This window comes from Ciconia boyciana, chromosome 2 (assembly GCF_034638445.1).
Source record: "Ciconia boyciana chromosome 2, ASM3463844v1, whole genome shotgun sequence".
In the NCBI taxonomy this organism is placed as follows: domain Eukaryota; kingdom Metazoa; phylum Chordata; class Aves; order Ciconiiformes; family Ciconiidae; genus Ciconia; species Ciconia boyciana.
Window position 1 is genome coordinate 80,521,748 of NC_132935.1, and position 13,774 is coordinate 80,535,521.

Sequence of the window (13,774 nt, forward strand, 5' to 3'; positions counted from 1 at the left end):
AGCAGAAGGAGGGTCACACCAGGCTCAAGAGTCCAAATTGAGATGGATGGCTCTATGGCAGAAGAAATAGACAGCCATAGCCATCCCAAATTTGTAGTCCTGGTATCCATAAAGCAGGTAAAACCAGACACCTGCTACTGAGAGTCACTGCATATGCTTCTTTAACCCATCTTCTGCATATTTCACCTTAAGACCTGGCAGACTGCTACTTCTAACTCAGTTTGAAAAAGAGATAACCATACGGTGATCACGTAGATGTCTTAATGCACGCCAGCAACGGCTGTGCTCGCACACCACAGCTCAAGATTAATGCATTACCAGTTTTGAGCAGCTTAACCAATAGATTTAAACTGACTTAACTCTTTTGCGACTCAAAAATCTTATTAATGTCTCTTGTAGCCCATTATCTTTCTGCTACAGCACTGTGCACTAGAGATCCAGTCTGCTTTATGATTCTTATTAAACATGTAATATTTTTGAACCAAAGTCCAGTTAATGGTAAATGAATTATCACTGTAAGGGCCAGAGGACCAATAGCCACATGATCTTTGGCCTGGAAACAAATACAAATTAAATGCTGGCTCTGCTCAGAAGGAAATTTGGACTGTTTGAAGTGGCACGTGAACTCGTGGTGGCTCCCATTTCCCCCTGTCCCAAGACAACAAGAATACTTTCGCCAACAGGAGTGGGCCCAGGTCCAGGACTATTTTTAGCTGAGTCTAATTCATATGCTAAACTGTAAACAAAACCACATATTCAAGAGACAGGTTTTTATAACAGATTTCCCCATCATTTCTCATTAACATGCACATTTACATTTTAAGAAAATAAATATCTAATATATTATAGGTCCATGAAAGGTACTTTAAGCATTTTATCTCAAACTGTCAGCAAATGAAACACAGTGAACTTTAAATACAATTACAACAGTTTTGTCTGACCTAGTACTCATCAAAGTTACAACACCTGGAAATTTTAAATTTGTATCAAATCTTTGCCTTATTTTTAATTTTTTCTTATGGTTCTGAAGTATATAATTTTACAATAACAAGTCTTACAATTTTGTTACAAATATAGATAAGTGGGTGATCCCACTTATCTATTATTTAATCCCATCCCTGGGAGTGTTCAAGGTCAGGTTGGATGGGGTTTGAGCAACCTGATCTAGTGAAAGATGTCCCTGCCCATGGCAGGGGGGTTGGACTAGATGATCTGTAAAGGTTCCTTCCAACCCAAACCAGTCTATGATTCTATGATTACGTTAACTTACATATATAGCAACATTTTACAATTATTGCTTTTGTTTAATTACTAGTATATATTTCCTTACGAAATGAGTAATAAGACACATACAGACCTTTTTATGAAACTGCACCAGTTAAAATGCAGTAACAGTATCAGCATACTGAAACATCTCATGCACAAATCATGCTAAATTCAGTGTTAGGAAGACACAAGGAAAACATCACATTTTAACAGAAAATACACACAGTTCAAAACCAAAATTTGGTGCCTTGTGAGAAAAAGAGTAAAAAAACAAGTTAGAGAAAATACTGGAAATATTTTCAAGCAAAAAAGCAAAAGTGTAGTTGTATACTGACGTAGCATACTCTTAAGAACTGTCACTACGCAGAATATGCTGCTAGCTTTTGACACATTATATGGGGAATTGCAAAAAACCCTACAACACTAATACTGCTGAAAACAAGAACTTCATTGTAATGTAGATTGCTTTGCAAAATATTCCACTGTATTTCCCTTCCTCTCCTTTGCAAGACAGTTCAATGGAAATCATGTTTGTTTTTAAATTCTTTGAAAACTTTTCTTTCTATTTTCTACTTTGTCTTGTTATCAAAATAGGTATTTATATGAACTGAAACTAGCTGTCACCCTAACACCTACATGCTTTTTGAGTCACTCTGATTCATTTCTCAAATTATCTTCCTAGCAGACTGTTACTTCCTTTTGAATTTTATCACAATGAACACAGAAGTGCCATAGTCAGAATACGAGAATGAGACAAATCTATGACTCAGTTAAACATTCACAAATAAGCTTGTTTGGCCAGTGTTACCCAGATCAATTAAAAGACAAACAGAAAAACCCAAACAACTAACACTTTAGAGCAACTTCTACATCTAACTTGACTACAGCCACCTTCACGGATTGTAAAAGGGTTAAGCTTTAGCAGACATTTTTACACGAATAGTTCCATGTAAAATTGAAGCAAAGCCATCTCCTACCAATACATTACTCTTGCTTAAACAAATCCTTTTGGCAGCCAGACTTACTGACTGAAGCATGGCTCTTTAGGCTATGGCAAACTTTCCATCTATTGAGATCTCCCTTCTATTTAGCTATTAAAACAGCAAAGCCATAGTGATTATGTTTATTACAATAAATAAATTCAGAAGTCCATTTGCCTCACCCAGCAACAGTAAATCTTCAGTGAGCACAGGGGCATCCATAAGGCGCACACTCAGAGTGGACCAGAAAACGTTCATCCATCAGCTACATTTGCAGATGGTCATGCAACCTTTTAATGTGTTTTTAAACTGAAGACACGTACCCCTTTCTCTAACATTTGCATTTGACTCTCCTCTCAAATTCAAGCCAGCTACACCTTGATCGGAATCAGCTCAGCATGGGTAAGATGCAATGCTACTTCGACAAGGACCAGGGGTTTGCCCCAGCAAGGGAAGAGAGGGGCAGGAAGGAGTTCTAACAGAAGCGCTGTTTCTGGAGAAATGGGCTGCTTTCCCCTCTCCCAGCACCAGCGACCAGCCCAGCCTTCCTGGGAAGTGGCCTGGTTGAAGCAGGATCATGGCCAAGTCACATTGTTGCCCTGGGTCTACGGCGGGACTCTATTCTGCCTCTGCATAAAGGTAAAACCAAAAGTCATAATCAGACTGTGAAGAAGCAGGTCTACTTTTGTGGACACCTTGACACCTCACTGATTTAACAAGAAGCTTGGAGGTAAAGGTGTCCACAAAACTAGACCTGCTTCTGGTCTTCAAAAGTCCCAAAACTGACAAGGACATCAAGATTAAAATCAAAGAAACAAAAGGCCTCAAAACCTTACTTATCCTGTATCTCGCTTTACCTAAGTGACCACCCATTGCTTTTAATAGTGACTGCTGCCCCCACTTTTTAAAAACTTACATGGAATTCAGTGGTTGATGTCAGATGAATAAGTCTCTCAAGTTCTGCTGTGCTCCTTTTGCACTGGTCAGCCTACCTGCGGCTTCTTCCCAGGACCACTCGGCACAGTGGCCTTGCAGAGGCATGGGGAGAGGGCGATTGGCATCCGGCCACCTCTTCCAAGCACCTCACTCCACGCGCACGAGAGGGGCTTGTATGGACTTGCAACCTGCAACGCTGAGGCTGGCTCACACTGATAGTAGGGTCACTCTGCTGCAGCACCCACCCTGCTGCAGCTAGCAGATACTGAGTATAGCAAATAACATGCTCAGTAGTAGGCCAATAAATCTCTATGCATTCATGAAATTCTAAACTTCAGTGTAAGAACCATGCTTGAAGAAGAGAATTTTAATTTTGGGTTGAGAAAAGGGTTTCATTGAGAATTTCCAAAGTGAGCATTTCACACTGTGAAAATAAAGAACTATAGTCTCAGTGAAGAGATTTCAGTTTGTCACCTAAAGATTTAAGATCCTGTTTTAATTTGGCACGTCACTAATACATTAAAAATACCGTATCATCTCAGCCCTTCACTACTGCAGCACCAAAATCACATCCCCAGAAATCAGACTGTCTGGAGTACCACACAGACATTTAATATGTTCTTACAAATCTTTGCCAAAGAGAAAGAAAAGGCCCTGTTAACTATAATGAGAACTCTCCAAAGACCTGATGTATGCCCTGATTATAGTTCTCTTGATTGCAGAAATAGCATATAGAAAAGCCAGCCTTTATAATTTTCTATGGCTTTTGCACAGTATTAACAAAGATACAGCAACTTTTATATTAATGCTGAAAATTTAGGTGTATGAATAAATACGCTCACTAAATACACTACGTTGAGTACCACGTATGAGATACTCAACTCAGAAATTCACTTTCAGATTTTGTATTTTCTTTTCAAATCTGTGACATCTCTAGAAACAACTAATAAACCTCAAAAAGCAAGAATATGTTGCTTTAGGCAGGGATACTATTGCACCATACCTCAGTACCTTAGGGAGACTTAATTCACATAAGAACTGCTAAAAAGTTCAGACTTTCTAGAAGTCAGAGGGCATTTTGCCCAGTTAACATATGTAGGATCAAACCTTCAGAAAGGATGAACTCATTTGAGAGACTTATCTTGCTACACCTTCTTGCTGGAAATTACTTCGCTGATGCTGCTGTTTGATTTGGGGATATTACCTTGTAAAATTTTCCTCTTATTATTCTATATTAGACATTAAGTTCCTGTGTTAACCTTCTCCTTGTGCCTTTCATATACATTTCACAATTCTTTACTTTTTCTTTTCTTCACTGATTTGCACCTGCAGTTGATTCTTACTCTCATGTGAAAGTTGAAAATTGGATCCCAGTAAGATGTCCTTTCAGTACAAGGTACGTCCACCATCCCTCCACAAGTTCATAAATTATACAAATGCAGTGCACTCTATTGGTAGCAAATATATAGGAAGATTTATAAAACAGATACTTTTCCCATCTAATACACCATAAAAATAACACAGTGCATTCTCTGTCAGTTAGGAAACAGAATTCATCAGGTTTGAGGGATACAAACAGTTTTTATCTCTAAATGTTAAGCGAGCGTTTTAGAGCATGCACCAGCTTTTTTGCAAAAGAAGTTTAACAAAATAGATTATAATCAAGCTAGGAGCAAATCAGCAATCCAAAGTAACAAGCACAAGCAGTCAAGTTTAACACTATTCAAGATGTATAATACATATATAATAAAAATAATAAATTTGCTTAGCAGTTACTTTTAGCAGCACTTTTCCACATTGGAAGTGTAAGATTTTAGAGAAATATATGGTTGAGGGAACCTGAAAATATTTACCTAGAAAGGAAAAAAAAAAATAAATCGTAATTGATATTAGCAACTAACTCTAAGGTAGTTAAGATTTTATGAAGGCACTATCATATCCTCTGTTCAAAGTGCACATGCACAAGGAATTTCGTACTTTAAACATGCAAATTGAGAGCAGAACAAAAAAAACCACTAAAGGATTTCAAGATACAAGGCTCCAATTTAGATTTTAAATAGTCAGGATTACGTTGAAAATATCAACACCACAGAAGTCCTATGTAGCTTGGCAACTTTGCTATATAACTTCTTGTAGTCCAAACAGGAAAAACACAGGCAAAACTACTGCAACTTTCTATTCCTCTTGTTTTCCATTTTCTCCTCCCTCACTTCTCCGCACTCTTTATTTTGTCCTACTTAGTTGCTGATCTTGCAATCAAAACTCCAGTCTCCAAATTCTCAGCCAGAGAAAAACAAAAAGAACCTGTAAGCAAATCTTCCCTTGCATCCTCACAGGACGGGCTCTTCTCCAGCCAGCCAGCCTTTGCTCTCAACACATCAATCTTTGAGGGCTTCCAGGATTGCCTCAAACTCCCCACAATCAACTGGAAAAGCCTCTTTCTCTCTATTACCTCCATGTCCTCTCCCTCTCTCAGGGATTTCTAGTTATGCTTCAAAGACTCAGCTAGCATTGTTCCCCCTAATTCTTTCTGCTAGCTCCAGCGTTCTCCAGATGCTCATATTTTGTGTATATCAGGGGAAATACAACCTCCTTCCCCCCAGTCAGCTCCGCCACGCTCAGCTCAGTGCCTTCAACAGCCGGGCATGGCAAACAGCCAGTCTCCCTGCTGTACCAGGTATGTCTTTTTAAGGGAACATAACATGCCGTACAGGGGAAATGCAAGCAAACAAAAGAAATAGATACTGAACAGCATGATACTTAGCAAAAAAGGTCTATTTTCCACCCACAAACACATTAGTCACAATTTCCTCAGGTACTGGTTATACCTGGCTGTCACACCTACTTGTAATTAGTGTGTCTACATGCTGTTGCAAGCATGTATCCAGGAATATTTTTATCATCAGATGTTTCCATGACATGCTGAGGAGGAAGCCTTTTTATCAAGGCAACATCCATGTCTCTTCCAGATGGCATCATAGGAGATTTATGTTGTTCATAGTTTCCGATCCCATCTTCAAAACCAGAGGTAGCTGTTTAGCCGCTATGCTACAGGAAATACTCAGTGCATCTCATTCCCACCGCTGGCAGCTGCAGAGTACTAAGCCTAACGAAGATGATAAATATACTCAAAGTGATTGTATGCCCCAGTAATGAATTATTACCCATTTGCTATTTGATTCTTTCAAAAAATCTTAAAATCATCTCCTGACCATTGCTGCATTTACATGCCTCTGTTTTGCAGGAGAACAACTCCTTGCTTCATAGAAACCAAGGAAACATCACTTGTGCTCTGCATATTGTCATATTCACTAAATCCTCTTCCAATGCAAAAACTGACAATCTTTGAAGACTGAAGAACTGAAGTTGCTACTGCACTGATGTATCCTTTCATTTCAATTCTCTAAGAGCGTTCTTTAGATCTGACACTAATTGTTACAATAAGGCTGAACGTTCCTTTGCTTAGAAACTGATGTTTTTCCATAATGCAGAAATAATCGGTGAAAGAAAGTACTGCTTCCTCGGCTTCTGAGCTATTCCCCTGTTTACAGAACAGCTGATATCTGGTGACTTTGAAGGCTCCTTTTGTCTATATTGTTCCACTTCAGTTTGCACATTCTCACATTGTCTGTGTCTTAGTTTACTTTTCGTGCTTATTTTTTGTTTGAAATACATGTCTTTCTTCCTTTTATTGAACAGTTCCACTGGGGGAAGATGTATAACTGCCATTGCCTAACCCTTAGCATATGGAATAATTTTCTTAATCACCAATTTAGACTTGGCATTTCTTTACTAGTAATTATTTTATTTATGGGTTCAAGTATGTGATTAGCTGGTATCAATCTGAAATCACCTAGTTCCATTAGGGTTAGCAATGGAAGCAAGTACATACCTTATGAATAAAGTAATCTATCAGGATTTTTGTACCTCTAAAGCAAGTTTTAATGAAGAAATAGGTAGGCAAGTAATTCAGTGAGCAGCAACGGTGACAGAGTTTGTATCTTAGAAATCTGTATTTCAGTTCAATAGATACAGTGCCTGAGATGAATGAGTTCTGATCAAAGTTTATTTGCAGCTGTGCTTGATGCAGCTTCAGTGAAACTTGAAGTCAAAACTGGAATGCAGCCTCTTCTACAGCCAGGTCTGTTACAAGGCTTCACTGCTGTGCCCAATCTCACGTCCCCACACCAAAACCTTCTCAAATTCTACATCCTTCCCTCCAGTCGTCCTTCACCATCAGGTTCCTGAGTTATGGGGTGTCCATCACAGTAATACAGCCTGTGTCTCAAAAGCATATATAGCTAAAGCATCATTTTGAAATCCATGTAGTCTGAGGGGACACCGAGGTTTTATGCAGGTATTAGGATACCCCAAGCAATTACATATTTTCAATTATTTCACATTCCCAACTCTCTGACTTAACGCAGGAGTGACTTCCTTCCCTCTTTACAACCAAACAGGGCAGAAGCCATGTTTTTCAAGTTTTCAGTATTAAAAAAATATAATACTCCTTTCCACCTCCAGGAATTGACTGCATTTTAAGTCTGCTAGATTTTAATCTCCACTAATATATGCAAATTGCATTCTCAGACTCAGCTTCTAGCATGTTTCAGTGATGCTGCTCTGCACAAAAAAAATGGTGCGTCCACATAATGTGATAATCGGATGCCAACTTTCGCTGCTAAAGGTGTTATGCCAAGATCTTTTCTCAGATTGTCTCTTGTCTCTCTGAGTTGCATCCCTCAATTTGGGGAGAACATGCAGTTTAATTCATTTGTTACATGAGCATTTAAACAGAGAAAGTAACAACTGCCAAGGCCCTTAAAAGCAACTAACCTTTCAGAATCTGAGATACTAAAATTCATCGTGCCAGTTTCCTCACTGGAGATAAAATTCAACCCTGCGCAATGGCATTATACAAGACATACACGTGACCTTGCTCCTCTTTGTAGTACTACATGGTTTCACATTGTGTGCATGGGACATAATGACCATAACAATTATAAAACCCAATCACAGCAAAACCACACAGACCATACTACTGCGCATAGACTAGCCTACTGCAACTAAATTTCTGCTTTCACTCCAAATTCACCTTCTCTTGAAAGCTCTCTGTTAAAAGTTTCCTGTCCAGCTGGCCAACATAAAACAGAACACATGGACAAAAGTCACAATTATTATTTAAAAATGTATAAACATTATGAGACAATAACAGATTAACAGCCTGCACTGCATCATGCTACAGCCATCAAGCACATGGATGTCTTCTCCTTCAGATATTGACTTCTCCCTATTTAGTACACCGTAATCCTAAGTAATAACATGGCTACTAACTGGTATTTTTTAGAACAACTTACTGAGCTTCAGCTATTTTAATTAATAGTTTTCACTCTGGAGTAGAGAGTTATTTTACTATTAAGTTAATCACATTTGTATACCAGTGCCAGATCATGTGATGTAAAAATTAAACATTAGCCTAACTTCTGCAAATGATAGTTTGAAAGTTGATGGACCCATATAGTAAAAACTAACATCTCTGAATACTTGCTGTACTTGTAAAAACTCCAACCCTACATGTAAACTGCTGAAATTATGATAGAGGAAGAGACTACCTCTAAAAGTAGACAGTCTTATAAAAAAAGAAAGATTACAGTTTGAGTTAAATTAAAAAAAAAAAAAGGCTGCTGATTTTTAAAAGACTACCTTTAAATATAATGCTGCAGAAAGAATGATCTTCTAACAAAAGCATTAGTCGTCTTGAAGACATTACTGGATAGTTACCTCAGCATTGTGTTTTTGTTCAGCAAAGATTTACAAGAAGGAGATTTATGAAAGGTGTTTGAATTGCTTCTTATTTTATGAATGACAACCTTGTATTTCTACACCACACTGAAGTAAATAAAAGAGAATGGACATAGTCCTGCATCACTAAAGTCTAATGTGACCAGGCTTTAACCTGAGACTACACCTGTACAGTAAATAGATGAGAAATACACAGACAGTTTCTGGCACAGAAGTAGACACTATTTTCTCAATAGTGGCAGATGAGATTTACAGGGTATGTACTTCCCTGACCAAGATTTTATAATCGCGCTTCTCCCTCAATCGGTGGCAAAAGTCAAGGGACATCTGAGAAGAGTTCAGACATGCTCTAGATCATCCTTCTCTTAAGAAAGAAGGATAGAAGAATGAGAAAATACATAGGACAAGCCACAAGCCTCTGGAGGTATCCTGTTCATGGGACAGAGGAAGGAGGCTGGGGATACTGACCATTTTAACAGGTTTCTATTCTGAGCAATGGTGAAATCTGGGCTGTCTTCAGATGGGTACAATTCCTCTATGGAACTCAACCATGGGCTCAGTACTTTGAAGCTACAAATATCTTATTTGGAGAAATGCTTCTCCATTCTAAGGGGCATATTGCTCACAGATTACAAAGGTGGTTCTGCAGCGTTTTCACCTCCTGCCACTTCCCTCCCTCTCTCATTGCTCTTGTCCATAGCTTTACAGCGACCGCTGGATACCACTGATGTTGAAAACAATGTCTTTTATTATACTCCTGCCCAAATTTTAATAGGAAGGAAATAAAATTAAAAAAAAAAAATTTTCAGAGAAGATGCCACTGTACCTGGAAAAAGAATCACCTAAAAACATATACACAAGAATATAATACAGATAAGGCTATACCAGACACCCCGGACCTGTCGAATTAAATGGGATTATGACTTTGCATTGCTTTGAGGTGATTTGTTATTCACTATGCAGATCACTAAGGTATTTTGTGCTCAATTTACTTTGTACTGAAGATTTGTTCCCTGCTTGTTTCATATAATTCTCTCCCCAAAACAATGTTATCAAGTGGATGTCAGTTAGGAATACAGGTCTATTATCACAACATTACCAAACTAATAGAGATGCAGTGGTAGGAATAATTTTTCTTTTTAATTCCCCTGAAAACATTATGTCCTATAGCCAGAACTCCATGCTGTGTGATTTATCAGCATGATCCTCAATTAATCTGCAGCTGTGGCATCACAGTATGCCCCTGCACAGCACATCACCTTGTGACAACACAAAAACCAAAACAAACCAACCTGTCCCCCAACCAGAAAAAACACACAACCTAAGCAGAAAGAAGCGATGTCGGGTATTTATAACCTAACTAGTGCACTTTATTTAGTTTTCATTCAGTCCTAAAGTTTTGAGAAGCAGCGTAACAGACAAAGGGTTTAATCCAAATGGGACAAGTCAAAGCTGATTTTTCTGTGGCTCCTCCTTTTTGCCTGAAGTGACAACTTTAAAGCCAAATAAAGAAAAATATATTTGAAACCAAGGTTCCCTTTTTACTTTCAAATGAACTATTTTTAATACAGGAACTAGAATGTAACAAGTAGCTTTTCATTAATAGCTAGATGCTGCTCTGAAACCAAAGTAAAACTATACCAATGTACTCATTGATGCTCACTCTAAGAATTTGAAAACACCTAATTGCATGTACATAGGAAAAATACTTTTTTTCTTCCTCTACCCCCTTAAAATTCCTTTTACTAATTAATCTGAAATCTGTGGAATTACAGCTGATACATCTGGTTAACTAAATTCCAGTTCCATGCCAAGAAGCAATACTAACACAACCTGAGAAAGGATGAGATAGCTGTGGGGCAACCGGGATATAAACTGCCCTGTGGAACCTGCCACCAGTGGTGTGCAAGGCTCAAACTCAGAGTCTGATTCCCAGCACTGAAGCTATGTTTGCACACCTTGCAGGTGTGTAGAAAGTTGTGAACCAAGCCCTCTATATGGGATTCATCATGACATTAAAATTGGACTCCCACAATGTCATTTTTACGTAGTCTCATTTCAACATATGAATGCTTTCTTAATTTTCTACATATTTTTGCAGCATGTTTAAGTTATAGACAGCTTCAGTGATTTGAAATGGCTAAAGAGAACAACTGACCAAGGGACTGCTTGCTATGAGGTATTGTAAATGGCTATCAAAAGAATATCTCTCCAAGCAAAGTTTAAAAAAACCCAACCATTCTCATATTTGTTTCAGATACTATCTGAAATGATGATATACATGCAAGGTCCTGCACTTGGGTCAGGGCAACCCCCGGTATCAGTACAGGCTAGGGGATGAAGAGATTGAGAGCAGCCCTGCCGAGAAGGACTTGGGGGTACTGGTGGATGAAAAGCTGGACACGAGCCGACAATGTGCACTCGCAGCCCAGAAAGCCAATTGTATCCTGGGCTGCATCAAAAGAAGCGTGGCCAGCAGGTCGAGGGAGGTGATTCTGCCCCTCTACTCCACTCTGGTGAGACCCCACCTGGAGAACTGTGTCCAGCTCTGGAGTCCTCAGCACAGGAAAGACATGGACCTGGCTGGAGCAGGTCCAGAGGAGGGCCACAAAAATGATCAGAGGGATGGAACACCTCTCCTATGAGGAAAGGCTGAGAGAGTTGGGGTTGTTCAGCCTGGAGAAGAGAAGGCTCCGGGGAGACCTTATTGCAGCCTTTCAATACTTAAAGGGGGCTTATAAGAAAGATGGGGTCTTTCTTATAAGCCCAAACTTTTTAGTAGGGCCTGTTGCAATAGGACAAGGGGCAATGGTTTTAAACTGAAAGAGAGTACATTCAGACTAGATATAAGGAAGAAGTTTTTTACGATGAGGGTGGTGAAACACTGGAACAGGTTGCCCAGAAAGGTGGTAGATGCCCCAGTCCTGAAAACACTCAAGGTCAGATTGGACGGAGCTCTGAGCAACCTGATCTAGTTGAAGATGTCCCTGCTCATCGCAGGGGGGGTTGGACTAGATGACTTGTAAAGGTCCCTTCCAACCCAAACTATTCTATGATTCTATGATACTGTTATAAACTACTTCATAACTTCATAACCACTAAAAAAGAAAAATCTTAAAAGTTTAAAAGGTTAAAAACCTTAAAAATGGTTAAAGAACAGTTTATCTGTAAAAGCAGACACAGAAAACACTATCAGTTTGTGATGCTACATGACTGCAGTAAAGTAGGCTTATTCTTGAAAGAAGAGTAAATCACTCTGTAGGATACGGACATCTAACTTTTTTCATATGGCCAATTTTTTCAAATATTGGAAAATTGCTTCACAATATGAAAAAATCTCCACCTTGAAATAATGACTTTAAAACTATCAAACATATCCAATACTTTATTACATATGAAGACAAACATTTACAGTCTCGTGAAGATTATGTACTTTGGCTCAATTCATGCATCCTTTGTAGCCTCGTGCTCCTTTTGTAAGGGACAACAAAGGAGCTAAGTGACAAGACAAAAAATGTTGAGAATCAAAAAGCCTAAGCTGGATCAGCATAAAAAACATGCAGTAAATGAAGTAATTGGGTATTTGGAAGCAGCGTTAAGCAGTCCATGCAACACCCTTCTCTGTCCTTGCTGTAAAAATCTCAATTTAAAAAAAAAAATTAAAAAAAAAAAAAGACTTGCACCTACTCAGCAGTTACTGTTCCCACAAACCGCTGGCTTCCTTGCTGGCAAGGCAGAGACTTCTGGCCGCAGAGCAGCACTCCCTCCCGGAGCAAGGCAAGGTCTCTGCCCCACTGTGCCGTGCCGGCAACAGAGGGAAGGCAGGGCAGAGGCAAGGAACTGGTGGCTGGTGCAGCTTTCCAGCACCAGCAGAACTTCCAGCAGCACCAGCAGAACTCTGCAATGCCAGACTTCTGGCTACCGGGTCAATGGGACGGAAGTTCAAACGGGTTGGGCATGCAGCAGCTGCCTTTGCTACAGGGAGAGAGCCCCCAGGGAATGGGGATGAATGGCATGTGACCTGGCACTGAGAACGGGAGGCGATCGGACACCGAAGAGCTGGGACTATCCTGCTTCACTTGTGCAATGCAAACGAGAGGAGAAGGAGGTCGGCGCCATTTGAGCGCCCACAAGCAACAAAACTAGCAACCTCCCCTCCCTGCAAAGAAACAAACCCAAACAAACCAACGGTGCAATCAATTTTGTATGGGCCGTTCCTGTCTGGGGCAGCAGGAAAAGGGGGGTTTGCTTCTCCCCTCTCCCACCTCTTCTTTACGTACCGAATAGAGACCTGATATTCACCACAGGCACCTCGTAAGATGGAATAAGGAAGCAGAACAGCAACACAGCCCAGCCATGTTGTGAGAAAGCCACCAGCTCAGTGACAAGAGAAGGAACACCAACTTTCCTTGTAAATCTTCCCCTCAGACACTGCTTAACATGCAGGACAGCAAAAGCCCAGGTCAAGTGCAGCAGGGGCGAAGCAACGAACACCAGCACGGCCACCTGGGTCCTCTTCCCGTTCCTCCAGCAGCACATCTAATCCACAAAGAAAGACTGGACTCTGGGAGCAAACACTGCCCCTACCCCACTAAAGCAAGACACACTTTTACAGGAGAAAGACAACATTACAAAATAACTAGGAGCAGTGCTTGACATAAGGCATCCCTCGGTGCACACTCCTTTCCTTCAGCGAACAAAGAACCAGGCAGGAGCGGGAAGGAAGGCAGAGAAGAGGAGGACAGCATCTGTCCAGAAACACGATGGTAATTCTCACCTTCAGCAGTTTT

General features: G+C 40.0%; 1 protein-coding gene across 1 annotated transcript in view; it reads right to left on the reverse strand.

Annotated features, from left to right (window-relative positions):
- CTNND2 (catenin delta 2) overlaps positions 1 to 13,774 on the reverse strand; it is a 565,782-nt gene that overhangs the window by 254,317 nt on the left and 297,691 nt on the right. The window lies entirely within an intron of this gene.